At 39.8% G+C, this 27,430-nt stretch overlaps 3 long non-coding RNA genes across 3 annotated transcripts; all 3 read left to right on the top strand.

The window, feature by feature from the left end:
* Positions 1-1,517: 1,517 nt before the first annotated feature.
* Positions 1,518-2,936, top strand: LOC140821363 (uncharacterized). Its single transcript, XR_012115720.1, has 3 exons — positions 1,518-2,105; positions 2,246-2,285; positions 2,836-2,936. It is a non-coding gene; the product is annotated as an uncharacterized lncRNA (long non-coding RNA).
* Positions 2,937-5,677: 2,741 nt separating this feature from the next.
* LOC140821362 (uncharacterized) lies at positions 5,678-6,786 on the top strand. The gene is made up of 3 exons (XR_012115719.1): positions 5,678-5,929; positions 6,070-6,109; positions 6,671-6,786. It is a non-coding gene; the product is annotated as an uncharacterized lncRNA (long non-coding RNA).
* Positions 6,787-9,490: 2,704 nt separating this feature from the next.
* LOC140821361 (uncharacterized) lies at positions 9,491-10,540 on the top strand. Its single transcript, XR_012115718.1, has 3 exons — positions 9,491-9,733; positions 9,874-9,913; positions 10,474-10,540. It is a non-coding gene; the product is annotated as an uncharacterized lncRNA (long non-coding RNA).
* The last annotated feature ends 16,890 nt before the right edge of the window (positions 10,541-27,430 follow it).

A 27,430-nucleotide genomic window follows, 5' to 3' on the forward strand; every position in this document is an offset into this window, starting at 1 on the left:
TCACGGATTTGTTCTTTAGAGACGTCGTTAGGTTGCATGGCATGCCTAGGACTATTGTTTCTGGTCGCGATGTTAAATTCTTGAATTACTTTTGGAAGACTTTGTGGGCTAAACTTGGAACAAAATTGTTGTTTTCTACTACTTGTCATCCTCAAACGGATGGACAAACTGAAGTCGTCAATAGAACTTTGGGAACACTTTTGTCGTGTTATTCTTAAAAAGAACTTGGATTGACATTTCTATGGACTTTATTTTTGGGTTGACTAGGACTAAGAAAGGGAGGGATTCTATTTTTGTTGTTGAAAATAGATTCTCTAAGATGGCACATTTTATAGCTTGTCATAAAACCGATGATGCTTGAAACGTTGCGGATTTGTTCTTTAGAGACGTCGTTAGCTTGCATGGCATGCCTAGGACTATTGTTTCTGGTCGCGATGTTAAATTTTTGAGATACTTTTAGAAGACTTTAATGGGCTAAACTTGGCACAAAATTGTTGTTTTCTACTACTTGTCATCCTCAAACGGATGGACAAACTGAAGTTGTCAATAGAACTTTGGGAACTCTTTTGCGTGCTATTTTTAAAAAGAACTTGGATTGACATTTCTATGGACTTTATTTTGGGGTTGCCTAGGACTAAGAAGGGGAGGAATTCTATTTTTGTTGTTGTGGATAGATTCTCTAAGATGGCACATTTTATAGCTTGTCATAAAACCGAAGATGCTTCAAACGTTGCGGATTTGTTCTTTATAAAAGTCGTTAGGTTGCATGGAATTCCTAGGACTATTTGTAACGACCCATTACAGGCCCAGTGGACCGCCCATACGGCCCACTGCCCCGATCGACCCAAGGCTACGACGCCTATGGAAAGCCCGTGAGGGAAAAGGCCCCTTTGAGGGAGCCCAAGATCGGGATAGCCTTGGGTCGATCGGGGCAGTGGGCCGTATGGCCGTCCACTAGGCCTGTAATGGGTCGTTACAATAAAAGGCGCCTTTTATTGTAACGACCCATTACAGGCCCAGTGGACCGCCCATACGGCCCACTGCCCCAATCGACCCAAGGCTATCCCGATCTTGTGACTTGGCCCGTAGGCACAGTGGGCTTGCCCACCCTGTGGTGTCACTAACGGGCTTTCCATAGGCGTCGTATGGGTTACTCATAGGACTCTCCACACCAGGTTGGTGGAGTGATACCTCCCCAAGTCTCGAACCCATGACCTCCTGGCTTAAGTACATTGTTCAAAGAGACTTGGTACCAATTGAGCTAATTGTAATAGCCGAACCCGGTGTACGGTATTGTTTAAGATTTTGTATGATTATTGGCTATTTGGGTAAGTTTAAGTATAGTTTGGATGTTAAGAGTTTCGATTTATGATTTTAGTATGGTTGGTTATAGATGATGTGCAGTGTTTTTTGTAGCGGCGTTACGATTAAATTCATGATAAATGGTATATTGATCCAAATGAGGTGAGGCCAATTGGAGTGGTTAGATAAGACATAAGGCTATAACTTTCGTATTTTGAGTTTTGTTCAAATCATTGTGGAAGGTAAGCCAAAAGTGTCCCGAAGTGTGTCGTGTGATTCGACGTTCCTCCAGTGACACAGGTTGGGAGATTTAGCATAACGTTTTACTCAGACATCCAAATGATCTGAAATTTTGAGGGAGTCAAGATAAGACACAGAGCTACAACTTTGTAGTTTACCACTTTTTCTAATTCGGACGGGAAGAGGCGTTTCTGAGGCGATCTTTGAAGAAGCTGTGCGCAGAGTAAGATTTGGTCCGAAGGTGGAGCGCACCCGCGGTCATGTAAGGACCGCACCCGTGGTCTCAGTGGTTCAGAAAATGGTTTTTTGGTCGTAGGCTTGGCGCACCCGCGGTCCTTGTGTTGGCGCACCCGCGGTCATGCATTATTGAGGTATGGGCGAAGCTTTAAGTTGCTTTTTGGTTGAGTTGACTTCACTTTTCACCTTACCTTTCCTCCATTCTCGTTTTTCCTCTCTAGAAACAAGGGTTTCCTTCATTTCATTTCATTTCCTACCTTTGATTCTTGGATCTAGTTCGATTTTCGACTTGAGATCGTGGTTCTCCTTGGTGCTAGGAAGCTTAGGTAAGTTTTTGGTTGAATTCTATCATGGTTTTGGAAATGGCATGCTATAGGTTGGAGTATTGGTTGGTTCTATGGATTATTTAACTTGTATTTTTGGATATAGAGTTGATTTTGGTGTTGTTTATGGATTATTGTTGTAGGTGGTGAACCAAGAGCTTATTTGAGGTGTTCTATTGGGTTGTAAGTGGAATTTCATCCTTTTTGCTCACATGATATTATATGTATTGTGTTTTAAAGGTTTCAAAGTGTTATTCCCTTCAATTGATCCATTGTTATGTATTGATTTCATTGATTATCTATTGGAGGCATTGATGTCTCACTATTGTTAAAAAGGGAATACAAGTGATATTATGAGATTGCGAAACGACGGCTTTAAATGATATTCAGAGTTCAAATGTTTTATTGGATTGATTAATCATAGTCAGAGCATTGCATGCAATTAGATGATCATCGACCATAGGCTTTTATCCCCTCACAGTTATCGATTTATATCGATGGGATATTGGCAACCATAGTCACAGATACTATTGATATCAATCCAACCATAGAAAAGAGAATACCATCATATTGCTATCTATTGCTACAGTTATTGCTACAGTATTCATATTTCAGAGTTGATGGTATTTATGATTTCAAAGTCATGTTTTACAGAGTATACTATGTATCATTGCTATGTAAGAGTTCCACTTGCTGAGATTTATTCTCATTCCAGTTATTTCATGTGATGCAGATCAGAGTGGAGGCCCGGGACGTTGACTGTGGACAGGGAGTCATATGCATGCACCGTTGGAAGGATGATTTTGATGGCATGATCATAGGACTGATGTTTTGTATTTTATTATACCTTTTGAATGATCATGTATTTATTTTGGTTGTTAAATGTTTAAAGAAAATGTATTTTGAAACTCCTTCCATATTTTAAAGAAAATTTTTATTCCGCTGCGTATTTTATTTAAAGAGGTCAGGGGTGTCACAATTGGTATCAGAGCGGTGTTCTTCGGACCAATGCATATGACTTCGTCTACTTTCAACTGTCCGGGTATGTTTTCTTGCATCTATCCGTTGTTATATATTGATATGTCTTTTGTGAGCACATTGTAGAGTAGAGGATGCCACCTAAGAGGAAAGCTGTAGAGGGTGAGGATAGTTCTTCCTCGAGAGTTGTCGACGAGTTCGGCAAGTTGCTTAAAGAGCAGGCTAAGGTCCATAGTGAGCAGATTCAGCAGTTGCTCCGATTGCAAGGAGCAGGTCAGGGTAGAGGGCAGGTTGCTCAGGAAGTTGGCACTGATGTCATATTTTCTGCATTCAAGAGGATGGATCCGCCAGAGTTTTCAGGGAGCACTGATCCTTAAGTTGCAGTTGAGTGGGTCAAGGCTTTAGAGGCGATCTTTGATCATCTCAGTTATTCAGACAGAGACAGGATCAGCTGTGCAGTGTTCTTGTTGGTTAAAGCTGCTCGCATTTGGTGGAATGCGACCAAGGTTGGAGTTGATGTCTCGACACTGACGTGGTCAGAGTTTACAGATTTGTTCTATGACAAGTATTTCCCCGACGCACTTAGAGCGAGGAAGGTTACGGAGTTCTTGGAGCTTAGACAGGGGAGTATGGATGTTGGTGAGTATATTTTGAAGTTTGAGGAGGGCTGCTTGTTTGCTCCATATATTGCTTCGAACGACAAGGACAAAGGCGCTCATTTCATTCGAGGCCTTAGAGCTGAGATTCGCCGTGATATCAATATGTCCAAGGCCGTGACTTTCAAGGAGATTGTGTCCAAGGCATTATTGGCTGAGCAGGACGAGAAAGACATTGCCCGGGAGAGGCAAGCGAGACGTCAGGCTATTGCTCAGAGGAGCCAGACTTCGAGTCAGCAAGGTGGAGATCGATTCAAAGGGAAAGACAAGATGGATTTGAGTTCTAGACCACCGACAGTCCCATCTGATCCAGAGAAGCCATTGTGTCCCAAGTGCGGCAGTCATCATTGGGGAGAGTGCAGATATGGCACTCATACTTGTCATCGTTGTGGCACGGCAGGCCACGTTGCCAGAGATTGTCCTCAGGGAGCGAGTCAGGAGAAAGTGCAGGGTCGTATCTTTTCGATGACCAAGGAAGATGATGGCGATAGGTGAGGTATGCTCGCCAGTGCAGGTACTTCGCTGGTCCTTCCTTTTACTTCTTGTTTTGAGGCTGAGAGATTGCTGTGTAGAGGTTGTGTTGGATTTTTGGCTTTTATTGTTGATGTGGATAGTATGGTTAAGTTGAATATTGGTGATATTGATGTGGTGATAGAGTTTGTTGATGTGTTTGAGCTTGATGTGCCGGGTTTGCCTCCGGACAGAGATAGGGAGTTTGTGATTGCTTTGATGGTCCCTGGAATCATTGCTCGTTTATCAGCATTAGTTATTAGGGCTTTATTGGCGGACAGGATCCGTAGAGAGCAGACTGTCGAGGTTCAGTTGATAGAGATGAGAGCTAGAGTAGAGGATAGAGGTACCTTAGAGTTTAGAGTGTTTGGTGATGGTTTGGTGATCTTCAGAGGTTGTATTTGGGTTCCTGTGTCGATCGTGACTGATCGTGATCCTAGATTTACTTCAGAGTTTTGGAAGAGTTTGCATAGAGCTATGGGTTCGAGGTTAGAATTTAGTACAGCTTTTCACCCTCAGAGAGTCGGTCAGTCAGAGAGAGAGTCATTCAGATTCTAGAGGATAAGCTCAGGAGAGTATATTGCGAATCCTTCCCATGTTCTTCGCCGCGAGCCATTGGACTTGACGCCGAATTTGTCATACCAAGAGATTCCGATTCAGATTTTGGATCGCACAGTCAGAGTATTGAGGAACAAAGAGATCGGCATTGTTAAAGTCCTTTGGAGGAACCATTTGATCGTAGAGGCTACATGGGAACCAGAGGATGAGATGAGAGAGAAGTATCCCGAGTTGTTCGTGCAGTGACGTCATTTTCGCGGACGAAATTCCTCTAAGAAGGGGAGATTGTAATAGCCGAACCCGGTGTACGGTATGGTTTAAGATTTTGTATGATTATTGGCTATTTGGGTAAGTTTAAGTATAGTTTGGATGTTAAGAGTTTCGATTTATGATTTTAGTATGGTTGGTTATAGATGATGTGCAGTGTTTTTGTAGCGGTGTTACGATTAAATTCATGATAAATGGTATATTGATCCAAATGAGGTGAGGCCAATTGGAGTGGTTAGATAAGACATAAGGCTATAACTTTCGTATTTTGAATTTTGTTCAAATCATTGTGGAAGGTAAGCCAAAAGTGTCCCGAAGTGTGTCGTGTGATTCGACGTTCCTCCAGTGACACAGGTTGGGAGATTTAGCATAACTTTTTACTCAGACATCCAAATGATCTGAAATTTTGAGGGAGTCAAGATAAGACACAGAGCTACAACTTTGTAGTTTACCACTTTTTCTAATTCGGACGGGAAGAGGCGTTTCTGAGGCGATCTTTGAAGAAGCTGTGCGCAGAGTAAGATTTGGTCCGAAGGTGGAGCGCACACGCGGTCATGTAAGGACCGCACCCGCGGTCTCAGTGGTCTAGAAAATGGTTTTTTTGGTCGTAGGCTTGGCGCACCCGCGGTCCTTGTGTTGGCGCACCCGCGGTCATGCATTATTGAGGTATGGGCGAAGCTTTAAGTTGCTTTTTGGTTGAGTTGACTTCACTTTTCACCTTACCTTTCCTCCATTCTCGTTTTTCCTCTCTAGAAACAAGGGTTTCCTTCATTTCATTTCATTTCCTACCTTTGATTCTTGGATCTAGTTCGATTTTCGACTTGAGATCGTGGTTCTCCTTGGTGCTAGGAAGCTTAGGTAAGTTTTTGGTTGAATTCTATCATGGTTTTGGAAATGGCATGCTATAGGTTGGAGTATTGGTTGGTTCTATGGATTATTTAACTTGTATTTTTGGATATAGAGTTGATTTTGGTGTTGTTTATGGATTATTGTTGTAGGTGGTGAACCAAGAGCTTATTTGAGGTGTTCTATTGGGTTGTAAGTGGAATTTCATCCTTTTTGCTCACATGATATTATATGTATTGTGTTTTAAAGGTTTCAAAGTGTTATTCCCTTCAATTGATCCATTGTTATGTATTGATTTCATTGATTATCTATTGGAGGCATTGATGTCTCACTATTGTTAAAAAGAGAATACAAGTGATATTATGAGATTGCGAAACGACGGCTTTAAATGATATTCAGAGTTCAAATGTTTTATTGGATTGATTAATCATAGTCAGAGCATTGCATGCAATTAGATGATCATCGACCATAGGCTTTTATCCCCTCACAGTTATCGATTTATATCGATGGGATATTGGCAACCATAGTCACAGATACTATTGATATCAATCCAACCATAGAAAAGAGAATACCATCGTATTGCTATCTATTGCTATGCTATTGCTACAGTTATTGCTACAGTATTCATATTTCAGAGTTGATGGTATTTATGATTTCAAAGTCATGTTTTACAGAGTATACTATGTATCATTGCTATGTAAGAGTTCCACTTGCTGAGATTTATTCTCATTCCAGTTATTTCATGTGATGCAGATCAGAGTGGAGGCCCGGGACGTTGACTGTGGACAGGGAGTCATATGCATGCACCGTTGGAAGGATGATTTTGATGGCATGATCATAGGACTGATGTTTTGTATTTTATTATACCTTTTGAATGATCATGTATTTATTTTGGTTGTTAAATGTTTAAAGAAAATGTATTTTGAAACTCCTTCCATATTTTAAAGAAAATTTTTATTCCGCTGCGTATTTTATTTAAAGAGGTCAGGGGTGTCACAATTGGTATCAGAGCGGTGTTCTTCGGACCAATGCATATGACTTCGTCTACTTTCAACTGTCCGGGTATGTTTTCTTGCATCTATCCGTTGTTATATATTGATATGTCTTTTGTGAGCACATTGTAGAGTAGAGGATGCCACCTAAGAGGAAAGCTGTAGAGGGTGAGGATAGTTCTTCCTCGAGAGTTGTCGACGAGTTCGGCAAGTTGCTTAAAGAGCAGTTGCTCCGATTGCAAGGAGCAGGTCAGGGTAGAGGGCAGGTTGCTCAGGAAGTTGGCACTGATGTCATATTTTCTGCATTCAAGAGGATGGATCCGCCAGAGTTTTCAGGGAGCACTGATCCTTTAGTTGCAGTTGAGTGGGTCAAGGCTTTAGAGGCGATCTTTGATCATCTCAATTATTCAGACAGAGACAGGATCAGCTGTGCAGTGTTCTTGTTGGTTAAAGCTGCTCGCATTTGGTGGAATGCGACCAAGGTTGGAGTTGATGTCTCGACACTGACGTGGTCAGAGTTTACAGATTTGTTCTATGACAAGTATTTCCCCGACGCACTTAGAGCGAGGAAGGTTACGGAGTTCTTGGAGCTTAGACAGGGGAGTATGGATGTTGGTGAGTATATTTTGAAGTTTGAGGAGGGCTGCTTGTTTGCTCCATATATTGCTTCGAACGACAAGGACAAAGGCGCTCATTTCATTCGAGGCCTTAGAGCTGAGATTCGCCGTGATATCAATATGTCCAAGGCCGTGACTTTCAAGGAGATTGTGTCCAAGGCATTATTGGCTGAGCAGGACGAGAAAGACATTGCCCGGGAGAGGCAAGCGAGACGTCAGGCTATTGCTCAGAGGAGCCAGACTTCGAGTCAGCAAGGTGGAGATCGATTCAAAGGGAAAGACAAGATGGATTTGAGTTCTAGACCACCGACAGTCCCATCTGATCCAGAGAAGCCATTGTGTCCCAAGTGCGGCAGTCATCATTGGGGAGAGTGCAGATATGGCACTCATACTTGTCATCGTTGTGGCACGGCAGGCCACGTTGCCAGAGATTGTCCTCAGGGAGCCAGTCAGGAGAAAGTGCAGGGTCGTATCTTTTCGATGACCAAGGAAAATGATGGCGATAGGTGAGGTATGCTCGCCAGTGCAGGTACTTCGCTGGTCCTTCCTTTTACTTCTTGTTTTGAGGCTGAGAGATTGCTGTGTAGAGGTTGTGTTGGATTTTTGGCTTTTATTGTTGATGTGGATAGTATGGTTAAGTTGAATATTGGTGATATTGATGTGGTGATAGAGTTTGTTGATGTGTTTGAGCTTGATGTGCCGGGTTTGCCTCCGGACAGAGATAGGGAGTTTGTGATTGCTTTGATGGTCCCTGGAATCATTGCTCATTTATCACATTAGTTATTAGGGCTTTATTGGCGGACAGGATCCGTAGAGAGCAGACTGTCGAGGTTCAGTTGATAGAGATGAGAGCTAGAGTAGAGGATAGAGGTACCTTAGAGTTTAGAGTGTTTGGTGATGGTTTGGTGATCTTCAGAGGTTGTATTTGGGTTCCTGTGTCGATCGTGACTGATCGTGATCCTAGATTTACTTCAGAGTTTTGGAAGAGTTTGCATAGAGCTATGGGTTCGAGGTTAGCATTTAGTACAGCTTTTCACCCTCAGAGAGTCGGTCAGTCAGAGAGATAGTCATTCAGATTCTAGAGGATATGCTCAGGAGAGTATATTGCGAATCCTTCCCATGTTCTTCGCCGCGAGCCATTGGACTTGACGCCGAATTTGTCATACCAAGAGATTCCGATTCAGATTTTGGATCGCACAGTCAGAGTATTGAGGAACAAAGAGATCGGCATTGTTAAAGTCCTTTGGAGGAACCATTTGATCGTAGAGGCTACATGGGAACCAGAGGATGAGATGAGAGAGAAGTATCCCGAGTTGTTCGTGCAGTGACGTCAATTTCGCGGACGAAATTCCTTTAAGGAGGGGAGATTGTAATAGCCGAACCCGGTGTACGGTATGGTTTAAGATTTTGTATGATTATTGGCTATTTGGGTAAGTTTAAGTATAGTTTGGATGTTAAGAGTTTCGATTTATGATTTTAGTATGGTTGGTTATAGATGATGTGCAGTGTTTTTGTAGCGGCGTTACGATTAAATTCATGATAAATGGTATATTGATCCAAATGAGGTGAGGCCAATTGGAGTGGTTAGATAAGACATAAGGCTATAACTTTCGTATTTTGAATTTTGTTCAAATCATTGTGGAAGGTAAGCCAAAAGTGTCCCGAAGTGTGTCGTGTGATTCGACGTTCCTCCAGTGACACAGGTTGGGAGATTTAGCATAACTTTTTACTCAGACATCCAAATGATCTGAAATTTTGAGGGAGTCAAGATAAGACATAGAGCTACAACTTTGTAGTTTACCACGTTTTCTAATTCGGACGGGAAGAGGCGTTTCTGAGGCGATCTTTGAAGAAGCTGTGCACAGAGTAAGATTTGGTCCGAAGGTGGAGCGCACCCGCGGTCATGTAAGGACCGCACCCGCGGTCTCAGTGGTCTAGAAAATGGTTTTTTTGGTCGTAGGCTTGGCGCTCCCGCGGTCCTTGTGTTGGCGCACCCGCGGTCATGCATTATTGAGGTATGGGCGAAGCTTTAAGTTGCTTTTTGGTTGAGTTGACTTCACTTTTCACCTTACCTTTCCTCCATTCTCGTTTTTCCTCTCTAGGAACAAGGGTTTCCTTCATTTCATTTCATTTCCTACCTTTGATTCTTGGATCTAGTTCGATTTTCGACTTGAGATCGTGGTTCTCCTTGGTGCTAGGAAGCTTAGGTAAGTTTTTGGTTGAATTTTATCATGGTTTTGGAAATGGCATGCTATAGGTTGGAGTATTGGTTGGTTCTATGGATTATTTAACTTGTATTTTTGGATATAGAGTTGATTTTGGTGTTGTTTATGGATTATTGTTGTAGGTGGTGAACCAAGAGCTTATTTGAGGTGTTCTATTGGGTTGTAAGTAAAATTTCATCCTTTTTGCTCACATGATATTATATGTATTGTGTTTTAAAGGTTTCAAAGTGTTATTCCCTTCAATTGATCCATTGTTATGTATTGATTTCATTGATTATCTATTGGAGGCATTGATGTCTCACTATTGTTAAAAAGGGAATACAAGTGATATTATGAGATTGCGAAACGACGGCTTTAAATGATATTCAGAGTTCAAATGTTTATTGGATTGATTAATCATAGTTAGAGCATTGCATGCAATTAGATGATCATCGACCATAGGCTTTTATCCCCTCACAGTTATCGATTTATATCGATGGGATATTGGCAACCATAGTCACAGATACTATTGATATCAATCCAACCATAGAAAAGAGAATACCATCGTATTGCTATCTATTGCTATGCTATTGCTACAGTTATTGCTACAGTATTCATATTTCAGAGTTGATGGTATTTATGATTTCAAAGTCATGTTTTACAGAGTATACTATGTATCATTGCTATGTAAGAGTTCCACTTGCTGAGATTTATTCTCATTCCAGTTATTTCATGTGATGCAGATCAGAGTGGAGGCCCGGGACGTTGACTGTGGACAGGGAGTCATATGAATGCACCGTTGGAAGGATGATTTTGATGGCATGATCATAGGACTGATGTTTTGTATTTTATTATACCTTTTGAATGATCATGTATTTATTTTGGTTGTTAAATGTTTAAAGAAAATGTATTTTGAAACTCTTTCCATATTTTAAAGAAACTTTTTATTCCGCTGCGTATTTTATTTAAAGAGGTCAGGGGTGTCACACTATTGCTTCTGGTCGCAATGTTAAATTCTTGAGTTACTTTTGGAAGACTTTATGGGATAAACTTGGCACAAAATTGTTGTTTTCTACTACTTGTCATCCTTAAACGGATGGACAAACTGAAGTTGTCAATAGAACTTTGGGAACACTTTTGCGATCTATTCTTAAAAAGAACTTAAATTGACATTTCTTTGGACTTTATTTTGGGGTTGCCTAGGACTAAGAAGGGGAGGGATTCTATTTTTGTCGTTGTGGATAGATTCTCTAAGATGGTACATTTTATATGTAATGCCCGAGATTTAATATCGTGTCAATTACGATTATTGATTCTTAATCAAGACGATTATGAAAGGGCTAACCAGGACACGAATTAAAAGTCTGTTGGTGAAATCGTGAGTGCGAGAGCCGAAGGTCTCGCGCATATGCGCGAAGATTGGCGCGCATATGCGCGAGCAGGGCAGGAGCCATGGTGCAAATCAGAACACTTGGCGCATATGCGCGAAGATGCGCGCGCACATGCGCGACAGGTCCAGTAGAGTTCGCGCACATGCGCGGCAGGAAGCGGCGCACATGCGCGAGGGTGCCGAGAAGCGAAGGGCCGAGGCAGAATGTCTCGCGCATATGCGCGAAGGTAATCGCGCATATGCGCGAGACGTGTTGCACGTTGGGTGTGCCACTCGGCCTTATGCATTTTCGTGTATATATAGCACGTTGGGTGTGCCACTCGGCCTTATGCATTTGCGCGAAACGAAAGCTTCGGGAGAATTTAGCTTTTGTGATTCAAATTCAATGGTGCGATCAATCCGTCTGTCCAAATTGTAATCCGACTTCGGTACGGTAATCCTATAGATGTAGGCTACAACTTGACATAAGTGTTGCTACGTTTTGACATGCTTTGAAATTATGCTATTGTCAGAATTAAATAGGATTCATATATGATGTTCTTGACATGATAGACATCATAGAATCGAAGTCAGAGTAAGAAATAGACTGATTATGGAATTGTTATGAATTTCTGATTATAATCGGTTGATATCGGACAGATTTGGATTATGGATTGATTATAGAATGTATTGGATATGGGTAATAGATTGTAACTATTATCTGGTGAATTGGTATAGACGGGGATATTGGAATTGTACCGTTATACCGTTGATTTTGAATTAATTCCAGATTGATCAGATTGTTATGGAATTGACTAGTATATTGATATGAGATTATTGATATTGTCAGTACCAGACAGGCTTTGAATTCAGGACTTCGACTGAGCCAGAAACTGACGAAGGAAAGGTATAAATTAATGTTGAGTTGGGATTGCACAACTCGAGGAAGGTTTGACTCGAGTTTCCCTAAATCACATACTTAGTTATTACATTGATTCTTGTAATTGATGAGATTTATATTTGTAGTCTATTTATTTATAGCCACTGCATGTAAGGACTGTTGATTCGCTAGTCATTGATTGATTTGCTTAAATACTGACTGTATGTATTGATTTCTGAGTCGTTGAGTCATAGGCTGATTCGCCTAGTCACCGGCTGATTCGTCGGGTTATTGACTGATTCGTCTAAACTTAAGCTGATTCGCTTAATTACAGGCTGAGTTGTCTGATTATTGGCTGATTCGCCTAATTACTGGCTGATTCGTTAGGTTATTGACTGAGTCGTCAATTCTGCGGCTGATTCGCCCAGACACTGAATATATGAATTATATCGATGCCGTTTAGGGATTGATTCATTCCTAGCGACTGAGATTCGGTATATTTATCATTATTCAGACATCGGGATCCCTAGGATAGAGTTGAGTCGAGTCTGAGACGACGCGTCAGTTGAGTCGAGTCTGAGACGACGCGTCAGTGGAGTTGAGTCTGATATGACATATTGATTTACATTTTTATATCATTCATGTTTGTTGAATTGCTACATGTTAATGATAACTGATATATGCTTTTATATATGTTTTTATATGATTGCATGTTCGTTGATTTATACTGGGATTCATTCTCACCGGAGTTATCCGGCTGTTGTCTTGTTTTGTATGTGTGCATGACAACAGGTGGGGCTGGATCAGGGTCGAGAAGAGGATGAGAGAAGACGAGTTTAGCGTGGTGATTCCGAACTTGGTTTAGAGATAGGGTTAGACACTTGATATTAGCTGTTAAACCCTAGTTGAATAAATGTATGTTGTACATGACTTGTACTTTTATACTGAGATGTATATTCATGTTTAATATGTAATTTGAGTAAATTACATTACGTTTCCGCTTTGTATTTTAAAAAAAAAAATTAGACCCTGTTTTATAATTGATTATTAGTCCCAATGATGATTAAGATCGTGATTAGCGTCCGGGTCCCCACAACAGGTGGTATCAGAGCTGTAGGTACTAGAACTGTGGATTCTTGAGATTGAGATAGAAGAGGAGAGTGAGCGGGGTAGATTGAGGTTTTCTTTCCTTGCTTGTGATTGCTAGCATGACTTACTGCTTTATATAATACAGGTTACTTGATTTATCTGATTTGATTTTGTAATATGTATTATTGGGCACGAATCTGAATTGATTCACGATCAGCAGTAAGATGATCGGAGGAGGGGCTGAATTGAAACAGGTTTGTTGGTTTGAGTTACTAATCCTTTTGAGTTTCAGATATGCCTCCTAGACGAATTCCAGAACAGGGTAGTACATCGAATCCTCCAACGGATGTAACACCAACTCCCATGGAAACCTTGCTGAAGAGGTTTCAATCATTTAAACCACCCACTCTGAAAGGTACTGAGACATCAGTTGAGTGTGAGAGTTGGCTGAATGATATCGAAAAGCTGTTTGAATTGCTGGAGTATAGTGATGAGCGCCGAATTAAGTTGATTGGACACCAGTTGCTTGATGTTGCACAAAGCTGGTGGGTTACAATGAAGAGGGCCTTGGAGCAACGAGGGCGACCAAATAACTTTGTTGATGCCATGAATAGAGCAAAGGGCGCTGAAGCAGGCCTGATAAGGCAGAGAGGAGCTGCATTTGTTTCTCAAGAGTGGAGACCACCGCAACCACCTCCCAGATTTGAGAGTGATAGTAGTGGTGGAAAGAAAGATTTGCTGAAGGCTAGAGGAAAGCAGTTTAAGAAGTCTGGCGGCAGTTCCTCTAGTTCTAGTGGTCCCCAACAGAGTTATACTGGAGCTTACTGCGGAAATTGTGGAGGGAGACATTCCACAAGGATTGCTTGGTAGTTGTCACTTCTGCAAACAACAGGGACATTTTTCCAGAGTGTGTCCACAGAGGGGTTCCCAAAGATTCCAGGGAGTCGAATCATCTGGATCAGTAGCACAGTGGAGTAGACAATCAGCTGCTGTTCCTTCATTTCAGCTAGCACCATCTCAGTCACAGCAGAGGCCAGGAGGAAGACAGACAGTTGGCCAGCCTCCTAGACAGCAGGCCAGAATATTTGCTTTGACCGAGGATCAGGCTCAGGAAGCACCAGATGACAATGTTGCAGGTAACTGATTTGTTTGATTATCCTGCATATGTATTGAGGGATACCGGTGCTTCACATATTTTATTTCTGGAAAATTTGCATTGATCCCTGCATTATCTGTTGAAGCCCTAGTTACTGTAGTATATGTTTCTGTTCCTTTGAGAAAAGATCTGGTATCAGTGAGTTATGTTAGATCTGGTATACTACAGTAGGATAAGAATGAGATCGAGTTAGAATATATGGTAGCTAGTATTGTACCGATGATGTCTGAGTTTGGGACTGCATTACGGATATTGATATGCGGATCAGGTACAGAGCTACCCTAGATTAATTTTGAGAAGAGGGTGAGAATTGAACCTGAGATGGCCAAGGGATGAATATTGTACGATAAGGATTCTAGATTGAGAATTCCTTTGATAATTCGTACTAACTATGATTCGATTAGTACAGAAAGGAGCAGAATGACTCCTTATGTATTCAGTTGATTTACTGAAATTGAGTCTATCATTGGCTGATTTACCAATGATATGAAAGTTAGTAATGTTTTCCCCTGATAAGATTTCAGATCTGAGTTCAGTCAGAGAGATTGAGTTAACCGTGCTTAGTTGACCAAGGTGAATATCAGTGTCAGATATTTGCGGTTTTATGAGTTTAGCAGATCGGTACTAATGAGTGATGTCTTGAATCCGACTGAATAGTGTTGCTATTCTGAATTCGGGTTTGAATCAGATAGAAGACAGTGTTGGTGGAAACAAAAGGAAAGCTGATATTGCTGAATTTGTAGCCAAATATCTAAATTGCCAACAGATGAAGGCTGAGAAAATGAAACCCGGAGGACTATTACAGAGTTTGACTATTCCTGTAAGGAAAGGAGATCACAATTCCATGAATTTTGTAAGGAGATTACTGAGATCCTCCCGAGGTTGTGATGCGATTTGGGTTGTGATTGATCGATTGACCAATTCGCATGCCTTATTCAGTACAAGATGATGTACCAATATGACCAGATGACTGAAATTTACGTCAGATGAGTGATCAGACTGCATAGAGTGCCAAAGTCGATTGTAGTAGACCGTGATTTTTGGTTTATATCGTACGTTGGATAGAGTTGCAGTAGGCTTTAGGTATAAAGTTACCTTTTAGTACTGCAATCATCCACAGACCGAGGGATAGTCTGAGCAGACGATCCTGATATTGGAGGATATGTTGAAAGCAGTAGTGTTTGATTTCAGCACTAGATGGCAAGATGCAGTGCCATTTGGTGAGTTTTCGTACCATCATAACTATCAGACGTGTATTGAAATAATTTCTTTCGAAGTATTGCACGAAAAGAGGTGTCGATTCCCTCTTTAGTGGAAGATATCTCTAAGGTTCCTGAGAATGAACCTGACATGATCAGAAATATGACTGAAAGAATGAAGTTGAGTCAAAAGAAAATGAAGGCAGCCCAAGATAGACAAGCCAAATATGCCAACGTCGGAAGATGACTGTTGGTAACTGAGACCAACGATCGAAAATATCGTTGATTAAGTTAAATAGATTCGATAACAGCTGATGAAGTGGAGTGGTTACGAACTATTGATTGGTGTATACGGATGTGGTATAACCAGTAATGCGAGATTGATTCTGTCAGAAGAACTGGAGAAGAAGTATTATGATATTATACTTCGTGAATTCTTATTCCAGACTGGAATCAGATATTTGAGTTTTGGTTTAAACTCTATACACATTTCTTCTGAGATATCTGAATTGATTGTTGTGAGTTCGAGGACGAACTAAGATTTAAGAGGGGGAGAAATGTAATGCCCGAGATTTAATATCGTGTCAATTACGATTATTGATTCTTAATCAAGACGATTATGAAAGGGCTAACCAGGACACGAATTAAAAGTCTGTTGGTGAAATCGTGAGTGCGAGAGCCGAAGTCTCGCGCATATGCGCGAAGATTGGCGCGCATATGCGCGAGCAGGGCAGGAGCCATGGTGCAAATCAGAACACTTGGCGCATATGCGCGAAGATGCGCGCGCACATGCGCGACAGGTCCAGTAGAGTTCGCGCACATGCGCGGCAGGAAGCGGCGGACATGCGCGAGGGTGCCGAGAAGCGAAGGGCCGAGGCATAATGTCTCGCGCATATGCGCGAAGGTAGTCGCGCATATGCGCGAGACGTGTTGCACGTTGGGTGTGCCACTCGGCCTTATGCATGTTCGTGTATATATATATATATATATATATATATATATATATATATATACGCAAAATCATTTCTTCAGAAAGGAAAGCGAAGAAGGAAACGAAAGCTTCGGGAGAATTTAGCTTTTGTGATTCAAATTCAATCGTGCGATCAATCCGTCTGTCCAAATTGTAATCCGATTTCGGTACGGTAATCCTATAGATGTAGGCTACAACTTGACATAAGTGTTGCTACGTTTTGACATGCTTTGAAATTATGCTATTGTCAGAATTAAATAGGATTCATATATGATGTTCTTGACATGATAGACATCATAGAATCGAAGTCAGAGTAAGAAATAGACTGATTATGGAATTGTTATGAATTTCTGATTATAATCGGTTGATATCGGACAGATTTGGATTATGGATTGATTATAGAATGTATTGGATATGGGTTATAGATTGTAACTATTATCTGGTGAATTGGTATAGACGGGGATATTGGAATTGTACCGTTATACCGTTGATTTTGAATTAATTCCAGATTGATCAGATTGTTATGGAATTGACTAGTATATTGATATGAGATTATTGATATTGTCAGTACCAGACAGGCTTTGACTTCAGGACTTCGACTGAGCCAGAAACTGACGAAGGAAAGGTATAAATTAATGTTGAGTTGGGATTGCACAACTCGAGGAAGGTTTGACTCGAGTTTCCCTAAATCACATACTTAGTTATTACATTGATTCTTGTAATTGATGAGATTTATATTTGTAGTCTATTGATTTATAGCCACTGCATGTAAGGACTGCTGATTCGCTAGTCATTGATTGATTTGCTTAGATACCGACTGTATGTATTGATTTCTGAGTCGTTGAGTCATAGGCTGATTCGCCTAGTCACCGGCTGATTCGTCGGGTTATTGACTGATTCGTCTAAACTTAAGCTGATTCGCTTAATTACAGGCTGAGTTGTCTGATTATTGGCTGATTCGCCTAATTACTGGCTGATTCGTCAGGTTATTGACTGAGTCGTCAATTCTGCGGCTGATTCGCCCAGACACTGAATATATGAATTATATCGATGCCGTTTAGGGATTGATTCATTCCTAGCGACTGAGATTCGGTATATTTATCATTATTCAGACATCGGGATCCCTAGGATAGAGTTGAGTCGAGTCTGAGACGACGCGTCAGTTGAGTCGAGTCTGAGACGACGCGTCAGTGGAGTTGAGTCTGATATGACATATTGATTTACATTTTTATATCATTCATGTTTGTTGAATTGCTACATGTTAATGATAACTGATATATGCTTTTATATATGTTTTTATATGATTGCATGTTCGTTGATTTATACTGGGATTCATTCTCACCGGAGTTATCCGGCTGTTGTCTTGTTTTGTATGTGTGCATGACAACAGGTGGGGCTGGATCAGGGTCGAGAAGAGGATGAGAGAAGACGAGTTTAGCGTGGTGATTCCGAACTTGGTTTAGAGATAGGGTTAGACACTTGATATTAGCTGTTAAACCCTAGTTGAATAAATGTATGTTGTACATGACTTGTACTTTTATACTGAGATGTATATTCATGTTTAATATGTAATTTGAGTAAATTACATTACGTTTCCGCTTTGTATTTTAAAAAAAAAAATTAGACCCTGTTTTATAATTGATTATTAGTCCCAATGATGATTAAGATCGTGATTAGCGTCCGGGTCCCCACAACAGGTGGTATCAGAGCTGTAGGTACTAGAACTGTGGATTCTTGAGATTGAGATAGAAGAGGAGAGTGAGCGGGGTAGATTGAGGTTTTCTTTCCTTGCTTGTGATTGCTAGCATGACTTACTGCTTTATATAATACAGGTTACTTGATTTATCTGATTTGATTTTGTAATATGTATTATTGGGCACGAATCTGAATTGATTCACGATCAGCAGTAAGATGATCGGAGGAGGGGCTGAATTGAAACAGGTTTGTTGGTTTGAGTTACTAATCCTTTTGAGTTTCAGATATGCCTCCTAGACGAATTCCAGAACAGGGTAGTACATCGAATCCTCCAACGGATGTAACACCAACTCCCATGGAAACCTTGCTGAAGAGGTTTCAATCATTTAAACCACCCACTCTGAAAGGTACTGAGACATCAGTTGAGTGTGAGAGTTGGCTGAATGATATCGAAAAGCTGTTTGAATTGCTGGAGTATAGTGATGAGCGCCGAATTAAGTTGATTGGACACCAGTTGCTTGATGTTGCACAAAGCTGGTGGGTTACAATGAAGAGGGCCTTGGAGCAACTAGGGCGACCAAATAACTTTGTTGATGCCATGAATAGAGCAAAGGGCGCTGAAGCAGGCCTGATAAGGCAGAGAGGAGCTGCATTTGTTTCTCAAGAGTGGAGACCACCGCAACCACCTCCCAGATTTGAGAGTGATAGTAGTGGTGGAAAGAAAGATTTGCTGAAGGCTAGAGGAAAGCAGTTTAAGAAGTCTGGCGGCAGTTCCTCTAGTTCTAGTGGTCCCCAACAGAGTTATACTGGAGCTTACTGCGAAAATTGTGGAGGGAGACATTCCACAAGGAGTGCTTGGTAGTTGTCACTTCTGCAAACAACAGGGACATTTTTCCAGAGTGTGTCCACAGAGGGGTTCCCAAAGATTCCAGGGAGTCGAATCATCTGGATCAGTAGCACAGTGGAGTAGACAATCAGCTGCTGTTCCTTCATTTCAGCCAGCACCATCTCAGTCACAGCAGAGGCCAGTAGGAAGCCAGATAGTTGGCCAGCCTCCTAGACAGCAGGCCAGAATATTTGCTTTGACCGAGGATCAGGCTCAGGAAGCACCAGATGACAATGTTGCAGGTAACTGATTTGTTTGATTATCCTGCATATGTATTGAGGGATACCGGTGCTTCACATATTTTATTTCTGGAAAATTTGCATTGATCCCTGCATTATCTGTTGAAGCCCTAGTTACTGTAGTATATGTTTCTGTTCCTTTGAGAAAAGATCTGGTATCAGTGAGTTCTGTTAGATCTGGTATACTACAGTAGGATAAGAATGAGATCGAGTTAGAATATATGGTAGCTAGTATTGTACCGATGATGTCTGAGTTTGGGACTGCATTACGGATATTGATATGCGGATCAGGTACAGAGCTACCCTAGATTAATTTTGAGAAGAGGGTGAGAATTGAACCTGAGATGGCCAAGGGATGAATATTGTACGATAAGGATTCTAGATTGAGAATTCCTTGATATTAGCTGTTAAACCCTAGTTGAATAAATGTATGTTGTACATGACTTGTACTTTTATACTGAGATGTATATTCATGTTTAATATGTAATTTGAGTAAATTACATTACGTTTCCGCTTTGTATTTTAAAAAAAAAAATTAGACCCTGTTTTATAATTGATTATTAGTCCCAATGATGATTAAGATCGTGATTAGCGTCCAGGTCCCCACATTATAGCTTGTCATAAAACCGATGGCCTAGGACTATTGTTTTTGGTCGCGATGTTAAATTTTTTAGTTACTTTTGGAATACTTTATGAGCTAAACTTGGCACAAATTTGTTGTTTTCTACTACTTGTCATCCTCAAACGGATGGACAAACTGAAGTTGTCAATAGAACTTTGGGAACACTTTTGCGTGCTATTCTAAAAAAGAACTTGGATTGACATTTCTATGGACTTTATTTTGGGGTTGCCTAGGACTAAGAATTGGAGGGATTCTATTTTTGTTGTTGTGGATAGATTCTCTAAGATGGCACATTTTATAGCTTGTCATAAAACCGATGATGCTTCAAACATTGCGGATTTGTTCTTTAGAGAAGTCGCTAGGTTGCATGGCACGCCTAGGACTATTGTTTATGGTCGCTATGTTAAATTCTTGAGTTACTTTTGGAATACTTTAAGGGCTAAACTTGACACAAATTTGTTGTTTTCTACTACTTGTCATCCTCAAACGGATGCACAAACTGAAGTCGTCAATAGAACTCTGGGACCGGTTTTGCGTGCTATTCTTAAAAAGAACTTGGATTGAAATTTCTATGGACTTTATTTTGGGGTTTCCTAGGACTAAGAAGGGGAGGGATTCTATTTTTGTTGGTGTGGATAGATTCTCTAAGATGGAACATTTTATAGCTTGTCATAAAACCGAAGATGCTTCAAACGTTGCGGATTTGTTCTTTAGAGAAGTCGTTAGGTTGCATGTCATGCCTAGGACTATTGTTTCTGGTCGCGATGTTAAATTCTTGAGTTACTTTTGGAAGATTTTATGGGCTAAACTTAGCACAAAATTGTTGTTTTCTACTACTTGTCATACTCAAACGGATTGACAAACTGAAGTTGTAAATAGAACTTTGAGAACACTTTTGCGTGCTATTCTTAAAAGAACTTAAATTAACATTTATGTGGACTTTATTTTGGGGTTGCCTAGGACTAAGAAGGGGAGGGATTCTATTTTTGTTGTTGTGGATAGATTCTCTAAGATGGTACATTTTATAGCTTGTCATAAAACCGATGGCCTAGGACTATTGTTTTTGGTCGCGATGTTAAATTCTTGAGTTACTTTTGGAAGACTTTATGGGTTAAACTTGGCACAAAATTGTTGTTTTCTACTACTTTTCATCCTCAAACGGATGGACAAACTGAAGTTGTCAATAGAACTTTGGGAACACTTTTGCGTGCTATTCTTAAAAAGAACTTGGATTGACATTTCTATGGACTTTATTTTGGGGTTGCTTAGGACTAAGAAGGGAGGGATTCTATTTTTGTTGTTGTGGATACATTCTCTAAGATGGCACATTTTATAGCTTGTCATAAAACCGATGATGCTTCAAACATTGCGGATTTGTTCTTTAGAGAAGTCGTTAAGTTGCATGGCATGCCTAGGACTATTGTTTGTGGTGGCGATGTTAATTCTTGAGTTACTTTTGGAATACTTTATGGGCTAAACTTGGCTCAAAATTGTTGTTTTTTACTACTTGTCATCCTCAAACGGATGGGCAAACTGAAGTTGTCAATAGAACTTTGGGAACACTTTTGCGTGCTATTCTTAAAAAGAACTTGGATTGACATTTCTATGGACTTTATTTCGGGGTTGCCTAGGACTAAGAAGGGGAGGGATTCTATTTTTGTTGTTGTGGATAGATTCTCTAAGATGGCACATTTTATAGCTTGTCATAAAACCGATGGTGCTTCAAACATCGCGGATTTGTTCTTTAGAGACGTCGTTAGGTTGCATGGCATGCCTAGGAATATTGTTTCTGGTCGCGATGTTAATTCTTGAGTTACTTTTGGAAGACTTTATGGGCTACACTTGGCACAAAATTGTTGTTTTCTACTACATGTCATCCTCAAACGGATGGACAAACTGAAGTTGTCAATAGAACTTTGGGAACACTTTTGCGTGTAATTCTTAAAAAGAACTTGGATTGACATTTCTATGGGCTTTATTTTAGGGTTGCCTAGGACTAAGAAGGGGAGGGATTCTATTTTTGTTGTTGTAAATAGATTATCTGAGATGGCACATTTTATAGCTTGTCATAAAACCGATGATGCTTCAAACGTTGCGGATTAGTTCTTTAGAGAAGTCGTTAGGTTTCATGGCATGTCTAGGACTATTGTTTCTGGTCGCGATGTTAAATTCTTGAGTTACTTTTGGAAGACTTTATGGGCTAAACTTGGCACAAAATTGATGTCTTCTACTACTTGTCATCCTCAAACGGATGGACAAACTGAAGTTGTCAATAGAACTTTGGGAACACTTTTGCGTGCTATACTTAAAAAGAACTTAAATTGACATTTTTATGGACTTTATTTTTGGGTTGCCTATGACTAAGAAGGGGAGGGATTCTATTTTTGTTGCTGTGGATAGATTCTCTAAGATGGCACGTTTTATAGCTTGTCATAAAACCGATGATGCTTCAAACATTGCGGATTTGTTCTTTAGAGACGTCGTTACCTTGCATGGCATGCCTAGGGTTATTGTTACTAGTCGCGATGTTAAATTCTTGAGACACTTTTGGAAGAATTTAATGGGCTAAACTAGGCACAAAATTGTTGTTTTCTACTACTTGTCATCCTCAAACGATGGACAAACTGAAGTTGTCAATAGAACTTTTGGAACACTTTTGCGTGCTATTCTTAAAAAGAACTTGGATTGACATTTCTATTGACTTTATTTTGGGGTTGCGTAGGACTAAGAAGGGGAGGGATTCTATTTTTGTTGTTGTAAATAGATTCTCTAAGATGGCACATTTTATAGCTTGTCATAAAACCGATGATGCTTCAAACGTTGCGGATTTGTTCTTTAGAGAAGTCGTTAGGTTGCATGGCATGTCTAGGACTATTGTTTCTGGTCGCGATGTTAAATTCTTGAGTTACTTTTGGAAGACTTTATGGGCTAAACTTGGCACAAAATTGATGTCTTCTACTACTTGTCATCCTTAAACGGATGGACAAACTGAAGTTGTCAATAGAACTTTGGGAACAATTTTGCGTGCTATTCTTAAAAAGAACTTAAATTGACATTTCTATGGACTTTATTTTTGGGTTGACTAGGACTAAGAAGGGGAGGAATTCTATTTTTGTTGTTGTGGATAGATTCTCTAAGATGGAACAATTTATAGCTTGCCATAAAACCAATGATGTTTCAAACATTGCGGAATTGTTCTTTAGAGAAGTCGTTAGGTTGCATGGCATGCCTAGGACTATTTTTTCTGGTCGCGATGTTAAATTCTTGAGTTACTTTTGGAAGATTTTATGGGCTAAACTTGGCACAAAATTGTTGTTTTCTACTACTTGTCATCCTCAAACGGATGGACAAACTGAAGTTGTCAATAGAACTTTTAGAACACTTTTGCGTGCTATTCTTAAAAAGAACTTAAATTAACATTTATGTGGACTTTATTTTGGGGTTGCCTAGGACTAAGAAGGGGAGGGATTCTATTTTTGTTGTTGTGGATTGATTCTCTAAGATGGCACATTTTATAGCTTGTCATAAAACCGATGATGCTTCAAACGTTGCGGATTTGTTCTTTAGAGAAGTCGTTAGGTTGCATGGCATGTCTAGGACTATTGTTTCTGGTCGCGATGTTAAATTCTTGAGTCACTTTTGGAAGACTTTATGGGCAAAACTTGGCACAAAATTGATGTCTTCTACTACTTGTCATCCTCAAACGGATGGACAAACTGAAGTTGTCAATAGAACTTTGGGAACACTTTTGCGTGCTATTCTTAAAAAGAACTTAAATTGACATTTCTATGGACTTTATTTTTGGGTTGCCTATGACTAAGAAGGGGAGGGATTCTATTTTTGTTGTTGTGGATAGATTCTCTAAGATAGAACGTTTTATAGCTTGTCATAAAACCGATGATGCTTCAAACATTGCGGATTTGTTCTTTATAGACGTCGTTACCTTGCATGGCATGCCTAGGGCTATTGTTTCTATTCGCGATGATAAATTCTTGAGACAATTTTGGAAGACTTTTATGGGCTAAACTTGGCACAAAATTGTTATTTTCTACTACTTGTCATCTTCAAACGATGGACAAACTGAAGTTGTCAATAGAACTTTTGGAACACTTTTGCGTGCTATTCTTAAAAAGAACTTAAATTGACATTTCTATTGACTTTATTTTGGGGTTGCGTAGGACTAAGAAGGGGAGGGATTCTATTTTTGATGTTGTAGATAGATTCTCTAAGATGGAAAAATTTATAGCTTGTCATAAAACCAATGATGTTTCAAACATTGCGGAATTGTTCTTTAGAGACGTCGTTAGGTTGCATGGCATGCCTAGGACTTTTGTTTCTGCTCGCGATGTTAAATTCTTGAGTTACTTTTGGAAGATTTTATGGGTTAAACTTGGCACAAAATTGTTGTTTTCTACGACTTATCATCCTCAAACGGATGGACAAACTGAAGTTGTCAATAGAACTTTGAGAACACTTTTGCGTGCTATTCTTAAAAAGAACTTAAATTAACATTTATGTGGACTTTATTTTGGGATTTCCTAGGACTAAGAAGGGGAGGAATTCTATTTTGTTGTTGTGGATAGATTCTCTAAGGTGGCACATTTTATAGCTTGTCATAAAACCGATGATGCTTCAAACATTGCGGATTTGTTCTTTAGAGAAGTCGTTAGGTTGCATGGCACACCTAGGACTATTGTTTCTGGTCGCGATGTTAAATTCTTGAGTTACTTTTGGAAAACTTTATGGGCTAAACTTGGCACAAAATCGTTGTTTTCTACTACTTGTCATCCTCAAACGGATGGACAAACTGAAATTGTGAATAGAACTTTGGGAACACTTTTGCGTGCTATTCTTAAAAAGAACTTGGATTGACATTTCTATGGACTTTTCAACCTCGGATCATTAAGGTTTAATTGATTAAGAGAGTCCAGAATTTTGGGGTTGCCTAGAAATAAGAAGGGGAGGGATTCTATTTTTGTTGTTGTGGACATTTTCTCTAAGATGGCACATTTTATAGCTTGTCATAAACCGATGATGCTTCAAACATTGCGGATTTGTTCTTTAGAGAAGTCGTTAGGTTGCATGGCATGCCTAGGACTATTGTTTTTGGTCGCTATGTTAAATTCTTGAGTAACTTTTGGAATAATTTATGGGCTAAACTTGGCAAAAATTTGTTGTTTTCTACTACTTGTCATCCTCAAACGGATGGAAAACTGAAGTCGTCAATAGAACTTTGGGAACACTTTTGCGTGCTATTCTTAAAAAGAACTTGGATTGACATTTCTATGGACTTTATTTTGGGGTTGCCTAGGACTAAGAAGGGGAGGGATTCTATTTTTGTTGTTGTAAATAGATTCTCTACGATGGCACATTTTATAGCTTGTCATAAAACCGATGATACTTCAAACGTTGCGGATTTGTTCTTTAGAGAAGTCGTTAGGTTGCATGGCATGTCTAGGACTATTGTTTCTGGTCGCGATGTTAAATTCTTGATTTACTTTTGGAAGACTTTATGGGCTAAACTTGGTACAAAATTGATGTCTTCTACTACTTGTCATCCTCAAACGGATGGACAAACTGAAGTTGTCAATAGAACTTTGGGAACACTTTTGCGTGCTATTCTTAAAAAGAACTTATATTGACATTTCTATGGACTTTATTTTTGGGTTGGCTATGACTAAGAAGGGGAGGGATTCTATTTTTGTTGTTGTGGATAGATTCTCTAAGATAGAACGTTTTATAGCTTGTCATAAAACCGATGATGCTTCAAACATTGCGGATTTGTTCTTTATAGACGTCGTTACCTTGCATGGCATGCCTAGGGCTATTGTTTCTATTCGCGATGATAAATTCTTGAGACAATTTTGGAAGACTTTAATGGGCTAAACTTGGCACAAAATTGTTGTTTTCTACTACTTGTCATCCTCAAACGGATGGACAAACTGAAGTTGTCAATAGAACTTTGGGAACACTTTTGCGTGCTATTCTTAAAAATAACTTGGATTGACATTTCTATTGACTTTATTTTGGGGTTGCGTAGGACTAAGAAATTGAGGGATTTTATTTTTGTTGTTGTAAATAGATTCTCTAAGATGGCACATTTTATAGCTTGTCATGAAACCGAAGATGCTTCAAACGTTGCGGATTTGTTCTTTAGAGAAATCGTTAGGTTGCATGGCATGCATAGGACTAATGTTTCTAGTCGCGATGTTAAATTCTTGAGTTACTTTTGGAAGACTTTATGGGATAAACTTGGCACAAAATTGTTGTTTTCTGCAACTTGTCATCCTCAAACGGATGGACAAACTGAAGTTATCAATAGAACTTTGGGAACACTTTTGCGTGCTATTCTTAAAAAGAACTTGGATTGACATTTCTATGGACTGTATTTGGGGGTTGCCTAGGACTAAGAAGGGGAGAGATTCTATTTTTGTTGTTGTAAATAGATTCTCTAAGATGGCACATTTTATAGCTTGTCATAAAACCGATGATTCTTCAAACATTGCGGATTTGTTCTTTGGAGAAGTCGTTAGGTTGCATGTCATATCTAGGACTATTGTTTCTGGTCGCGATGTTAAATTCTTGAGTCACTTTTGGAAGACTTTATGGGATAAACTTGGCACAAAATTGATGTCTTCTACTACTTGTCATCCTCAAACGGATGGGCAAACTGAAGTTGTCAATAGAACTTTGGGAACACTTTTGCGTGCTATTCTTAAAAAGAACATGGATTGACATTTCTATGGACTTTATTCTGGGGTTTCCTAGGACTAAGAAGGGGAGGAATTCTATTTTGTTGTTGTGGATAGATTCTCTAAGATGACACATTTTATAGCTTGTCATAAACCGATGATGCTTCAAACATTGCGGATTTGTTCTTTAGAGAAGTCGTTAGGTTGCATGGCATGCCTAGGACTATTGTGTTTGGTCGCTATGTTAAATTCTTGAGTAACTTTTGGAATAATTTATGGGCTAAACTTGGCAAAAATTTGTTGTTTTCTACTACTTGTCATCCTCAAACGGATGGAAAACTGAAGTCGTCAATAGAACTTTGGGAACACTTTTGCGTGCTATTCTTAAAAAGAACTTGGATTGACATTTCTATGGACTTTATTTTGGGGTTGCCTAGGACTAAGAAGGGGAGAGATTCTATTTTTGTTGTTGTGGATAGATTCTCTAAGATGGCACATTTTATAATTTGTCATAAAACCGATGATGCTTACATTGCGGATTTGTTCTTTAGAGAAGTCGTTAGGTTGCATGGCATGCCTAGAACTATTGTTTCTGGTCGCGATGTTAAATTCTTGAGTTACTTTTGGAAAACTTTATGGGATAAACTTGGCACAAAATTGTTGTTTTCTACTACTTGTCATCCTCAAACGGATGGACAAACTGAAGTTGTCAATAGAACTTTGGGAACACTTTTGCGTGCTATTCTTAAAAAGAACTTGGATTGACATTTCTGTGGACTTTATTTTGGGGTTGCCTAGGACTAAGAAGGGGAGGGATTCTATTTTTGTTGTTGTGGATAGATTCTCTAAGATGGCACATTTTATAGCTTGTCATAAAACCGATGATGCTTCAAACATTGCGGA

The sequence above is a fragment of the Primulina eburnea genome, unplaced genomic scaffold (assembly GCF_022965805.1).
Source record: "Primulina eburnea isolate SZY01 unplaced genomic scaffold, ASM2296580v1 ctg547_ERROPOS358201, whole genome shotgun sequence".
NCBI lineage: Eukaryota > Viridiplantae > Streptophyta > Magnoliopsida > Lamiales > Gesneriaceae > Primulina > Primulina eburnea.